This window comes from Sciurus carolinensis, chromosome 9 (genome assembly GCF_902686445.1).
Source record: "Sciurus carolinensis chromosome 9, mSciCar1.2, whole genome shotgun sequence".
Taxonomy (NCBI): Eukaryota; Metazoa; Chordata; class Mammalia; order Rodentia; family Sciuridae; genus Sciurus; species Sciurus carolinensis.
This window is the reverse complement of record NC_062221.1, coordinates 110,196,195-110,211,394: the sequence shown is the minus strand read 5'-3', so window position 1 is coordinate 110,211,394 and position 15,200 is coordinate 110,196,195. Positions and strand designations below refer to the sequence as shown.

Genomic DNA, 15,200 nt, shown 5'->3' with positions numbered 1-15,200 from the left:
AGTTTATTGGAAGCAATGTAAATCAATTATAATTAAAAACCAAACTAATTTTCCAAATGAATAAATCTTAATTACTATTAGTTGCCTATAACATATCTGGCAGATATGTTTAAAAATCAACAATATTAATTTTCTTTGTAAATTAATTATAAAAAAGTAACTGCTGAGTCAATCTCCATTAGTACTTGAAAATACAAATATAAGTAAAATAAGATTCAAAATATTTCATAAAACATATGAAATAATGCTTTAAAATACAAAGATAATTTTTAAATTGCTTGATTTATTTCATAGCATTTTTATACAAATAACAACCTTAAAACAGCACATATTTTCTTGATTATACATGAAAATTCACCTCCAGATGTCTTTTCTGTCAAATATTTAATCTTTCTTTATTGTCAAGATCTTAATTTTCACTCCTAGTTGGATTTTTCTTCCTTGATAATTCTTTTGTTACTCCACTGAAATATTTCTCATGGAAGGAATTATGACTTTGGTATGGCAGAAAATGATCACTTAGCAGATGTGGTTCTCAAATTTCTTTACCTTTTCCATCATGTTTAAGTGCCTTGATGTGTAACTGGAAAGCTGCTTGCAGTTGCTGATGAGTTTCAGGCAAGGGTGCCAGGGTACTATCTCTTCAGTGTACTCTGTTGTATACACTGGTAACCAATTGACTAGTGTTCCACCTAATATGAGGGTTTCAGCTGCAAAGTTCAACAAGTCAAAAACACATCATGCAGGTGATAACTCAAGGAAGCAGGAACATGGCTTTCTGGACAATTTTCTATTCCTGTGGTATTTCTTTCTGTGAACCTATTCTTCTTGTAGATTCTCTGATAACTATATAGTGGATCAGTGATGATGGCATCAAAATATATGCCCTTCCTATAGGAAGATTTAGATGCATCTGAAACCAGGACATTGAGGTAATACTTCTCTAAACCATACCGACAAAGATTTGCTCTGATATTTTTCATCTGGTCCTCTCCATTTCTGGTTTTCCCACTAGCCTTTGCCAAGCAGAACTATATTGCAGTCTATGTCAACTCCATATACATATGCACCCAAATGAGTATATGCTATCAGGAGGTCACCTGTTCCAACAAATGGATCAAAGACAATATCATTTTCTTTCACTTTTCCATGGTTTGCCATGATGAATGAAAAACCAGCATCCATGCTGGTATTTCCAATAAAGTGTCTCTTTTTGACTCTATATGACTCAATTAACTCTCCTTCTGTACCATCTAGCAAAATAGATATTATATGGATTCTTAGGGATGCAGTTAGGGTCCAAACCATAATCCTCCAAATTAGAGAATATATGTTGTGGTTTCTTTAAGTTCACTTTTCCTTCAAAAGGTAGAAGTTCAAATGCATCCATTTGTTTGACTTTTTATTCCTTGTCAATGTTTTATTAAATGTGTGACTCTTTATTTTATATGTAGAGTCTGAATGTAGAAATGGAACCATCTTTTCCACAGAGTAATTTTTAAGAGAACTGTACTTCTCCTCAGAAGATCTTCCATGACCCTGTAGTTTAAATATAGACTTGGCATGCACTCTGTTTCATTAAGTTTCTTGCAGTGTCTTCAGGGGGAAGACTAAGAATCCAAAATGGAGGCTTTCCCGAAGTTTCCTGACTGCTGATGAACTGATCTCTGAAAAGTGAAAGCAAAGATTCTATTTCCAGGAGATAGAATTCCAGGTGCTCCTGAGCCATGAGCAGTAGATACCTGGTCAGTATACATCGTAGCACCCTTGTGGTTGCCCTCCACGTACCTGGCAGGCCCACATGGGCCTGTTTCCTTACCCCTCCATAGAGCCATTTTGCATTTTATCTTCTAATTTTTAAAAAATGCCTTCCTCATCCACCTCTTTAGAGATGACTCTCTCCACCAATCTATTCCTGAGTTACTTGGGCCTTTCATTCCTGAAAAACCTTAATTTTCTCTTATCACTATTCCTTGTGTTTTAGTCAGCTTTTTCACTACTGTGATTAAACGTATCTGACCAGCACAATTATACAGGAGGAAAAGTTTATTTGAGGGCTCACTCTCAAGATACAAAACATATACCCCATAGCCACGCCCCAATTCCACACCCTATCATCTAGCCGCACCCTATCAGTTCAATTAATCCCATCAGGGTGTAACTCATTGATTGGGTTAAGACTCTTAAAACTCAATCATTTCTCCTCTGAACCTTTCTGTATTGTCTCACATGTGAGCTTTTGGGGGACACCTCACATTCAAACCATAACATTCCCCCTTGGCCCCCCAACACTCACACTCATCTGACAATGCAAAATGCATTTAGTCCATTTCCAAAAGTCTCCATAGTCTCAACAGTTCAGAGATTGCTCAAAGTTCAAGTCCAAAGTCTTTGAGGCTCAAAGCAATCTAGCATTACAAGCTTTTATAAAATTAAAAGCAATTTACAAATATCCAACATATAAAGGTACTGAGTAAACATTTCCATTTACAAAAATAGGGGCAATAAACCGAAATCCAGCTGGACAAACAAGGTAGCTCCATGTCCGGCATCTGGGGCACATGGCATTGTGATGTTTTCTCCCAAGGGTTTATGTAGCTCAACTCCTGTGGCCTTGTTGGTTGCAGCCCAAGTGGCCTTTCTGTTGGTTTATCTCAGCTCAATTCCTGCAGCTTTCCTTGGGTAATGTTCCATGTTACTGGCATTTGTTGATCTTGGGGGTCTCCACTACAGATTCAGCTTCCTTCTCACATCTCCACACTTTAACTTCTCAGGGGGTGACCACAGGGACTGCAACACTTCTTTACTTTGACTGGCCTCCCAGGCCTTCCTTTGAAATCTTGGTGGAAGCTTCTAGGACCCCATAATTCCAGCCCAGCACCACATGGTTCACTCCAAGGTCTGCCATTATCTGGAACAGTAGCCAAGCCTCCAGGGACCTTTGCTGCAATGACCTCTGAGGGTCTGGGTGAGCACTTTGAAAAAACTTCCTAGGCCCCATTGTGCAAGAAGGGTGCCCCACTGGTCTCTTTTCAAGAGAATTTTCACCTTTACTCTGTTAACTTGAGATGGTCTTGCCAGCTCCTGAGATGTTTTCAAGCCATCTTTCTCATTGTCTCTAGGTACAGTATTTAGCATTGCTTTAGTGGTGGTAATGTCTTAAACAACTGTGACTTCCTTAGCCCTAGTTTTACTTCTGCCTTTCAAGTCCACATTTTTTAAATCTTTCTGCTCTGCTTTCTGTTCCTGATTATCATAATAAATATGGCTAAAAGCCACCAGCAATACCCACACCACTTCCTGAATGCTATACTGCCTAGACATTTCTTCACCAGATTAAGAAGTTCATTGCTTCTAAAATCAGCCTCACAGAAAGTTTCAGGACATGGGCAAAATGCAGACTACTACTCAGCTAGAATATTACATGAATGACCTCTACTCCAAATTTCAATAGCGTCCTCCTTTTCCTCTAAACCATCTTGAGCCCTGTCTTCACTGTCCATGGTTCAATTGCCATTCTGGTCTTCTGGGCTCCCACCAGAATTGGCCATTAAGTTCCATTTACAACAATGTAAAGCATTTCCAGCTAGCACTGGTAGACAACTTAAAATTTCTCCCACTCATTTCACAAAGTTCAAAAAGCTTCTGAACCACATGGTCAGGCTAGGCACAGCGCACAGCGACGATCCCACTCCTGGTACCAATTTCTGTCTTAGTCAGCTATTTTGCAGCTGTGACTAAATGGATCTGACCTGCACAATGATAGAGGAGAGAAGTTTATATTAGGGCTGAAAGATTTCAGAGTCTTAGAAGGTTGGCTCCATTCTTTAGAGTTTGAGGTGAATCTGAACATCATGGTGGAGTGTGTGGCAGAGAGAAGCAGCTCACGTGAGATCAGGAAGCAGAGAGAGACTCCGCTCGCCAGATACATATATATAATCCATTAGCCACGCCCCAATCCCCACCTTCTCTAGCCATATCCTCCCACTTCAATTAATCCCTTTAGGAATTAACTCATTGATTGGGTTAAGACTCTTACAACCCAATCATTTCCCCTCTGAACTTTCCTGCATTGTCTCACATGTGAGCTTTTGGGGGATACCTCACATCCAAACCATAACACCTTGATTCCAGAAAGTTCTACTCCCAAGTATCCTTGCCTCATGTCACCTAAATAACTAAAATTTGATGTCATTTCACAGCCTTTTTCCCACTCTTTCATTTACTCCCTCTTTCTTCTAGTTCCAAATACAGCAGCAACCGCCCTCCAACCTGTTGCCCACCCTAGAATGAAGATGAGCAGCAAAGATTCCACACCTTATAAAAAAAGGAGCAGGAGTCCAGTGGAATTTCCTCTTTCTCACTTCTTCTTTACTCTTTTTCCTTCTCTTTCATTCCCCAAGTTAGAATTCTTAGGACTCATGGTTTTTCTAAAGCAGGAAAAATAAATGTTCAATGTTTTGTTTTACAAAGAAAGAACTGAGAACCTTCTCTTCCAATTCTTGCTAAACCCTAGGATGCAGTCCAAATTAAAGTTAATAATAAAAATCATGTGAGGCAATCTCTGAAACAATGGAAGTAGTAAAAAGTTGAAAGTTAGATTTTTTTTTAATGCAGAGAATTACCTCTTTGATATCTTGCTTACATATTATCACCTGGAATCAGGTGGATTGATACACACTTTGTGAAAAATTGCTTTAGCCATCATTCATCGAAGACCTAGAGGATATAAATTTGATTTTGGATTTAAAAAACCCTAGGATTACAGCTACTTACCAGCTACTTACCATTTCCCAGCTGGTTTTGACCATCAGGTATATGTTTCAGTATTGAACTAAACAAGGCCAGTCATGAATATTTTAGAAACATCCAAAAATACAGATCAAAATAAGCTTCCTTTACCCTAAAGATAAAAAATCTAAACATGAATCACAGTAGGAGGTTTGAGTTCACATGAAAGTCAGTAATCTCCATGGACTTTGAGTGAATTTTATTCTTTCTACATTCCACATTCAAAAGAAGACTTGTCACAACCTGAAGGTGGAAAATCCCCAAGTTCAGCCTGAAAGCACATTAAGGAGGGAGACAGGAAAAGGAAGAACAAGTGAAAAGCGATATAGCAGATCACCATATTACAATGCAGAATATGAAGACAAATATGTAGAATCATATGCCTTTACTCATTTCCAGTAGTTCCTCTTAATTTAAGCTTAGCAGCTTCCTTTTGAGTGCTAAGATAACAATTTTTTCCTTTCATTTTGGTATCTGGAAATGGGCCTACTTGGCACTAAATTCCATACAGTATAGACAGGACCAAACAGGCTCTACAAAAAAATTGGTTGATTTTGGCAGAATACCGGGTATGCAACACCTGTTGCTCACCGGTCTTAGTGTAATGATTAACATCTGGCTGTTGGTTCTTTCATTTACCACTTGGTCTTTTTAGCCTTTGATCACCTTTCCACTGCTCTTTACTTTCACAAATTATTCACATATACTATATTTGATTTTTCCTTTCATCTTGCTCACCCATTGTTCCTTCTATCCACAAGCTAATGTTTAGTGAATTATTCAGTCACTTAAGGAGACTCCCCTAAGGTATAGTTACCTCAATACAAATTTTCTTCACTGAAATTCATATATACAAAACACTAAAAATTGCTATAAAACACCTGGTCCTACATTTTTATTATCTGCAATGCTCCTGCAAGGACCCCATTACTAATATATAAAGAATTTTGAGAATAAGAGAAATTAATTTTTAAAATATTCTAAAAAAAAATCAAATGTGATTCATGTCCATAAAGAACAACAGATGTAAAGTTGGTGAAATAACTTGGAATACCATTGCTGTTTTCCTTAGTTCATACAATGCTAACTATCTTAGAAAAGTTAATTTAGGAAGAGACTCCAAAAAGTTGAACTATAGGTTCAACTAGACAATTGTTTTTAAAAAGTATTCCATAATTTCTAAGTATGAAACTATATACCAGTTACTGTGTTAGATATTGCAGTATTTTCATATTAATATTCTACAACTCTATCAGGTAGATTTCATCATTCTCTGTTTTATGTAACAGAAAATGAAATTCAGGGTACTCAAATAATAAAGCCACTGACACAGTTGGAAGACACTTTGGAATCCAGGTATCAAAGACCACATACACTACATGCATCCTACTGTATGCCTCAGCTAGACATAACCTAAGTCAGACTTTTTATTTTTTCCTCTTAAAATTATTTTTGTATATACGGTACTGAATAACTAGAATTCATTATATCTTCTCCCCTAGTTTTTTTTTTTTTTTCCTTTAATCAAATGAATGTATATACAATGTTCTAATACTTGGGTAGAGGGAAAAAAATATCTTCCTTATTCATCCTAGTTGCATAGCTGAGTCCCTTATAACAAAAGACAGATTAACAAAAGAAAGGGGAAAAGTTGATTTAAGTTTTCGATGACACAGAAAACATCAGAAGGAAATGACAATCCAGGGAAACAGTGAAACCTGATACCTGAGGTGTCTTTTTTGGTTGTTGTTTGTTTGTTTGTGCAGCACTGGGGATTGATCCCAGGAACACTTTACTGCTAAGTTACACACCAGTCTCTCTCTTTTTTTTTTTTTTTTTTTTTTTTTTTCCTTGAGTTAGGTTCTCACTGAATTGTCTGGCTGTCCTCAAACTGACCATCCTCCTGCCCCAAGTCATTGGGATTAAAAGTGTTCCATCCAGTTCAACAATCCTGAGGCTTTTTAAATGGCAGGTGTGAGGAAGAGTGGATAGTGATGGGAAGATATGAGAGGTTCAATAAGCATGATCTAGTGGTTTTAAACTGAAAGAAATTCAGGAAGATCTGTTCAGATTCTTCTTCACCTTCCTGTGCCAGATATAAGGATATTGTTTCCCTCTGGGTTTAGCGAGGGCATCTCACATGAAAGTCCTTATGATCCCCTTTGATTATCTTCCAGAAACAGGTAAGAATCACCTTCAACTTAAAATATTCAGTATCCCGCAGCATCGCATTTTGGGGTAGCATGTCCTGAATCCCATCCATTGAACAGTACTATAAAGTTGTAATAGCAAAAATTACCACCTTATTCAACCCTCCTCATTCAAGTCCCAATTTAGTCATTTCTTTTTGTGTTTATGTTCATACTTCTAAATATGTTTATGTTTTTGATCTTTCGAAATTTAGATATAACTTATTTATGATTATGAAAATAAGAATTAGGTTCATACTAACCAATCTCCAAACACACCGAGTACCTGCCCTCCACCCATTTTTTAATTTAGTTTAATTTAATTAATTAATTTATTTATTTTGTGTGTGTGTGTGTGCGTGCGTGCGTGTGCTCGCGCGTGCATGTGAGCCCGCGCATGCGCACAGGTGTGCATTACTGAGGATTTAACCCAGAGGTGCTCTATCACAAAGCCAAGTCCTAAGACCCTTTTAAAATTTTATTTTGAGACATAGTCTCACAAGTTTTCCAGGTTGGTTTGGACCTTACAATCTTTCTGCCTCAGTTGCCAAAGTTGCTGGAATTATAGGCATGGGCCTCTGTGCCCCAGGCGTATTTTCCATTTTTAGACGAGACTTTTAAATTGATGTTCAAGCACTTGCCTAGTACAAGTAAGTTTTGGCCCTGAGTCCTGAAACCATAAATAAAATAAATTATGTTTGTGGTTTATCTTTTGTGATACTAACAATATTGTTCATAACTAAGTCATATAGTACACTAAAGAAACATTTTATTTCTTTGTATTATTTTTATATGTTTTCCCGTAGGTGCTAATAATGATCATTTTTTACTTTTTGGTTTGTTTCTATAAAGAATACTTTATTATGTGATAAGTTGCATGTTGTTGGTTCTGTCTGAGATCATATAGCTTTGATCTTTCTCAGACACTAACAGTCAGCAAATTATCTGAAAAGTTTGTTTTCCATGTTTACAAAGTTGCTTAAGATCTATTATGGGTTGCTGGGCATATAGCTTAGTTGGTAGAGTGCTTGCCTATCATGCAGAAGGCCCTGGGTTTAATCCCCATCACCACCAAAAAAAAAAAAAGAAAGAAAAAAAGATCTATTATGGGTCCTATTACTTCTTTCCTGTCTCTTTGCCCATGTGTATGTGGGTAAAGTGATTTACATATATATTGGTTCTAAAAAGAACCAATAAAAAAGCTATCTTTTCTCTAACATGTGCTTCTGGCACCTTTGTTGAGTATCAGATGACTGATCTATGTGGGTTTCTTTCTGTGTTTTCTATTCCATTTCATAGGTCTTCAGGTCTGTTTTGATGGCAACACATGCTCTTTTTGTTACTATAGCCCTCCAGTAAAATTTGAGGTCTGGTATTGTGATGCATCCAGGCTCATTCTTCTTGCTCAGAAATTGCTTTGGCTATTCTCTTATTTTTCCGAATGAATTTTGGAACTGAGTTTTTTTAGATGTGAAGAATGTCTTTTGTATTTTGATGGGGATTGCATGAATCTATATAATACTTTTAGTAGTACAGGCATTTTGGTATTATTAATTCAGCCTATCCAAGAACATGGGAGGTCTTTCCAAATATTAAGTTCTTCTTTAATTTCTTTCCTCTAAATGTGATCATTTGTTTTTCTCTGGCAGCCTTTAAAATGCTATCCTTATTGTGTGTGTTAGCATTTTCATAATAATGTGCCTTGCTGTGGGTCTGTTGTAATTTTGTATATTTGGGGTCCTATAAGCCTCTTGTACCTGATTTTCCATTTCACTTTAGGTTTGGGAAATTTTCTGATATTATTTCATTGAAACAATTATGCATTCCTTTGGTTTGTATCTCTGAACCCTCATCTGTCCCAATAAATCTTAAATTTGATCTTTGCAGTTTATCCCACATTTCTTGGAAGTTCTGTTCATGGTCTCTTAAACATTTTTCTCCATGGTCAACTTTATTTTCAAGATTATATATTTTGTCTTCATTGCCTGAAACACTCTTCCAAGTGGTCCAGTGTGTTGGTGATACTTTCTTTCCATCGAATTTTTTATTTGGTTTATTGATTCCTTCATTTTGAGGATTTCTGCTCGATTGTTTTTTCAGAATCTCTCTTTATTGAAGTGATCTTTCACTTCTTGTATTTTCTCTCCAGTTTCACTCCTTGCATCATCCTTTACCTCACAGATCAGTTTAACTGTGTACATTCTAAACTCTTTCTCTGAAATTTCTTCCACTGTTGTTTTAATGGATTCTGTCATTGAAGAATGTTGGTTTGTTTGGGGCCATTTTTTCCCTTGATTTTTCATGTTGTTTGTGTGTCTCATCCTCTAACAGTGTGAATGTGGGACTGTACAGTTTCTACCCTGTGGACTTATAGTGTCAGTGAATGTTTCCAGTACCTCACCATTTAGGGGGTGACAAATAATAACAACAACAAATGCAAACAATATATAGCCCAAATAGTTCCTGCTATGACATCTACAATGTTCTCACAATAAGCAAATTATATGATCAGTTATTGTGTACAATAAAAACAATGTTTGCAAAAGGATTAAAAATTTTGAATGAAGAAGAGGGAGAGAACAGAAGTGATGTAGGATGTGATGATTATGAGGGAGGAGGAGATAAGATTGAAGCAAAAATTAAAGGAAGAGTGAAAAAGAGAAAAATAGAGATTATTATTATAAGAAAAGAGAGAGAATCAAGGGAAACAGATAAGTGAGAAAATATGTATAAAATAAAAATATAAATAATAAAAAATAAAAATAAAATAATACAAAACAAAACTGAAATACACTAATCAAACATCCTAGTCCTCAAAAACCAGATCCATGAAAAACAACTGGTACACAAATGCTAGAAATGAGAAAAAAATATATGTGCAAATGTCCATGAACCATTAAGATCACAATTAAACAGAGAAAAGAAGAAAGGAAACAAAAACTCAATGAAAATTTAAAGCATTGTTCCCACTGGAGTTCAAAAGATTTTTAGCTTCCCTTTTCAGCAGTGTTAGGTGGGTAGTCTGGAGTGTGATGCTTGTTCCACCCTCAAGGTGGAATCAATAGAATAAGAGGTAATCCCATAGATGGAACTCCTGGAGACAGGGTTTAGGCTTAGACAGGCCCCAGTCTCTTTGGTGAAAGCCAATTGGTATGGACCTATAAAATCAGTGCACATCCAGGTCCTAGCAATTACTGGTCCATGCTGGAAGACAGCACCCCAGGATTCCATTCATGTGGTGGAGGAGTCAATTCTTAGTGTACTACACCACCTGCAGACCCCATGTTTCCTGGTCTTGGGTTCAGTCTCCAAACTCAAACTGTTCAATTTCTGCTCCTTTGAATTCCTGGCAAGGTGCATCTCTTAGCTGGTCCTGCAAGCAGCTAGTTTGGAGGGGAAGGGCGGAACCTGGGTGGGTTTTCTCTTTCCACATTTGATTTTCTCCTGATCACTTAGGCACACTCTATGTCATGCAGTGTGGCGTTGCCAGATCTGTATTTCAGGCCAATTTTGGGTTTGCCAAGAATCAGCTTCCTCAGCTAGCCATGGCTGCAATGGTTCCTTCCTCTGTCCTCTGCAGTCAGCTGGGAGAGATGCAGTTTCTTTCCCATACAAGGAAATTGTGCAGCATGCCCTTCCGTTTAGTTGGGCCGAGTCTTTGATCTCCAAACTCTCCATACCCAGACATGCCTCAGTCCACCTAAAAATGTGTATTCCTTTAAGTCCCTTATCCCTCCATTTTGCTCATGGAGTAACCACTCTCTCCGGTGCCTCTGGCTGTAACAGCAGCTGTGGTACTGGGGTTTTCTTCCTTATTTTGTAATATCCAACCTCCTGAGTCCCTGATCTGCTTTCAGTATCCAGTATTAAATTCCACTAAAACCTCCCACCCACTTTTTTTTGTTTTCCCATCTTGCTGAGAGGCTGCCTGTCTGCTTTTTTGGTTTCATGACACAGAGCAGCCAGGAAGATGACCTTCTCTATTCTGCCATCTTGAAAACCGTCCTCTCTGTGCTTCTTATTCTTGGATTTCTTTCTCATTCCTAAAATTTGAAAAAAAAAAAATTAGTATTATTTCATTGAAAAGAATGTACATTCTTTTAGTTTGTTCTTTGGAGTCTTTGTCTACCTCAGTGATTCTAAAATTTGGTCTTGATGTTATTCCACATTTCTTGAATATTCTGGTCATCCATGCTTTTTTAACATCTTTTCTTTATTGTCAACTTTATGTTCAAGATAATATACTTTTTCTTCAAGACCAGAAAATTTATCTTTAAAGTGGTCTTATATATTGGTGATATTTTCCATTGAGCTTTTATTTTTATTTCCAGGATTTCTGTTTGGTTCTTTTTCAGAATCTCTATCTCTTTTTATTGAAATGACTTTTTACTTCCTGTATTTCCTCTCTAATTTCATTACTTGTATCTTTGTTTAGCTCAGTGAGCATCTCAACTATTAATTTTCTAAATTATTTCTCTAACATTTCCTCCACTTGTGTGTCAATGGGTTCAGTTTTTGAAGTGTTATAGGCTGTTTTAGATGGTTTGTTGCTTTGCTTTTTTATACTGCTTGTATGTCTACCCATTTATTGGTATGATTTTTATTTCTTTCATGAAAGGGAGTATTTTGTGAACTTCTTTCTCTAAAGAGTCCCAGCCTGAGTGAATAGACAGGTATCGAGGCTTTCTCTCAACGTGTATCCTCTGTTGTTCCCAGTATCAGCACCACTTTGAAAGACACTGAAGCCTATTTACTACAATCACTTCAGAGCAAAAAGCCATGTACACATTTTTCAAATTTATGAAAAATGAAAAACTTGTTGATACTTTTCTCCCCAGTTCCTCTAATTTAGGTGTAAACCTGTAGTAAATTTCTGGAATAGGTTGTGAGTTAAGCATATTAAATTTACTATAACTTTATATAGGGGCTAAAAAAGTAAGGACAGAAAATTGGACAGAAGAAGAGAGAAAAAAAGAAAAGTATAAAACACACCAAGGTAAAAAGAAGAAAAAGATGGATTGTGGGAAGAGTTTTGTGGCAGTGGCAGGTAGTGCAAGAAGGGAAAAAGAGGCTAAGCTAAGGGCGAGTATAAACCTGAGCTAGGAAAACAGAGAATGATTCCAATTAATGCTAAAAAACATCAGAAGAAACACAATCAAATGGGTTGAAGGCACAGGATCAGATACTAGGGTAATAGCAGTCAAATCAAAATGAAGAGTGATATATATGTAATATATCACTCTCTTTATATATATGTATATATATGGGGGGGGAGGGAGAGAGAGAGAGAACCAAGTTGATATTAGAGCTATTTATAATAAACCATTGCAAGGTGAAGGTAAACCTTAGTGAGCTTGATTTGAATTTCATCAGGATTGGGGAACTTTAGAGAGAAAAAAAATGTCTATTACTCTTTGGCTTTGAATTCCCCCAGAAGTTCTGGTGCAAGGAGACACTCCCCTAGTTATTATGACCCTCCCACCAGCAAACTCTCATTTGTCAGTCCAAGTGCCTGAGACTGGATGCTCAGAGGGTGTGGTGCTTATCTGTTGGCTGTTTCTATTATGTGCAGGAGCACAGGATGCAGGACTGTGGACTGTTTTTCTGATTGTAGTGGGTCACTGTGTACCTACTCCTTCCACAGGGTCCTCTTTAAAGAGGCATAGAACCTGTGATTGTGGGTTCTCAGTGGTGGTCTGTGGTGCAGAGGTATTCCCCGACACAACTTGCCACAGTACTGTCCCTACCCCTAAGTAAAGTGACTCATTCAGTTAGTCTGGGTTCTAGCTTTCATTGCCTAAGTTTGTGGATAATGAGTGCTACTTTCCTCCACTTCCTGTGGAACAGACCACATCCTGCCCAGAGTCAAGTGCCCACCAGCTATACCCATGGATCTGGGAGTATCCCTCTCTGCTGTCTAGAACAAAGACTGCTTTCCTGCCTGGCTCTGAGCTCTCACTTCCCACCATTGTGAATTGAGGGCATCTGCTCCAACACTACCCTGAAGAGGCTGTGTAGAGTACTGGGCTAAATTAGCACTTCCCAGGGTGGGTCTTCACCCCACTTACCTTTGTGGGGAGGTCTGTCTGCTAGTAGTGATCTCTCTACAAATTCCTTCTAAATGGATTATTGAACCAGCCCACAGCAGAGGTACTCCCTGTGGTTCAATATGTTGCTTAGGTGGGGAGATTCTGTGTTGATTTAATTTCTTCTCAGGTACTGGTCATCTGGGGTCTCTGCAAAATGGCTGAAATGCCCAGAATAGTTTTCTGTCCACAATTTGAGTTAAACTGCTTGATCTCCTTCAATGACCCCACTGCTCCTGTCACGTTTTAATTTGGTTTTCTTTCCTTCCAGCTATTAAGGGGGTGAGCTTATGTGATTTTCTCTCCCTGTCTCTCTCTCTGTTGCCTTCTCCCTTCCTCCACTGTCCTTTGGGTTCAGGGTTAAAGAACTTTGTCCTTATTTTCTGTTCTGGTAACTGAACTTCAAGTCTCTCCAGGTCTCAGATTGTCTAATATTGGGTCGTATAGCATTTATTCTATCACCCATCTTTCTGGTTAGCTGTTTCTTCACTGTCTTCTTTCTGTGCTGTGGAGGGGTTGGGGATCACCAATCAGCTCCACTCTACCATCTTCCTGATCTCTAGATTAATTTTATAATTAGGTAAATCATCATTGAGCTGATTTTCTGCAGGATAAATAATTCTGCTATGCAGTGTAATTGTTGGAAACCAGATTAAAGGAACATAGGAAAGATTAAATATAATTGTTCTTTACAACTTCTCTTTTTGAAGTAGCAGGGTGTAAAGGAGGAGAAGTAATATATTTTACTTACTCACTGCAAAGTTTGTGGTTGAATTCCAAAGATGGAGTAACAAGAGCAAAGCATACAGGGTTATATAACATAAGTTTTGTGTGACCTGGGAGCCTTCAGAGCTGGAGACCAAAAGGACAAGGAGATCTGTATTTTTATGGACAGTCTTTCAAAGGATGACTAGAGGAATATAGGGTATAATGTAGTGGTATACGCAGGAGGGATGGAGGAAGCCTTTCCAGATTCTTCTCAGCAGACACTTTTGTGACTTTCCTTCTGTGGACAGAAAACTATTCTTGGTATATTCAGGGCAACTTTCATATGAGTGTGTTAGGGAAAGGTTAAAGTGTGATCCTTCTATGTTTTATGACCTGCTTCAGGGCAAAAGAGCCAGAGCAGCCTTCCTTCTTATGCTGTTTTCTCAAATTTCAAGATGTCCTGGGTTGCCCTCAACCCTTCCAAGGACCAGCCTTTATAAGAAACAAGCATGGAAGAACTTCATGTATCAATACAATAAAATAAAAATCTTAGCCTATTCATAAAATGTTGTAGTCATGTTTGAAAGAAAATATCTTTTTATTTAAATACAAAGATAATTTGAATTTTAAAAGAAAGGTATTAGAAGTAACTTCTAAAAGTTTCTATTTTTTTCACAGAAATATAGTCTCCCAATGACTTATCTCATTTATTCTATGATATGGTGACTCCAGTTAAGAGAATTCTAGAATGCGAGAAAGAATTTAAAAAAATAAATAAATAAAGTTGTATTCTTCTGTGCTTTAATCTCTTCGATTTTTAATCTAATTCTATTTTGCACGGTTTTAGATACATTAGTTCTCTGACCTAAGGAGCCTACAAATATCTTTAATTTTCCTTCCTCATTTAAAATGTAAGGAAAATAGTTCATAGAATTATTGACAGATAAAGTACATACAAAACAACATTTGGAGAGAACTAGTAGCTAGGAAAAAAATTAACTGTCATTCAACAGTTTGACTCTAATTCAACAAAAATTTGCTGAATTACATGCCTACTGTATGGTCACAGGTATACTTCTAGATATCATGGATATAGTCTTAAATATGTCATAATGTTCACTCATGAAGGTTGTAATCTAGTGAGAATATGCAAACAATAAATAAGTAAGTATGAAAAGTGCTAGAGAGAAGAACCAAAGAAGAAAAAGAATTTTTTTAATGGAAGCCAAGGGCACTTAACCACTGAGTCACATCCACAGCCCTTTTTATTTTTTATTTTGAGACCGGGCCTTGCTAAGTAGCTGAGGTTGGGCTTGGAACTTGCAATTCTCCTTCTTTAGCCTCCTGAGCCACTGGAATTACAAGTGTGAGCTACCATGCACAGTAAAAAATATTTTTCTTGAGGATAAGCTTATGAAACTACTGC

General features: G+C 37.3%; 1 pseudogene; it reads right to left on the bottom strand.

Annotated features, from left to right (window-relative positions):
• Window positions 1–409: 409 nt before the first annotated feature.
• LOC124993725 (tRNA (guanine(10)-N2)-methyltransferase homolog) lies at window positions 410–1,354 on the bottom strand (annotated as a pseudogene).
• Window positions 1,355–15,200: the final 13,846 nt, after the last annotated feature.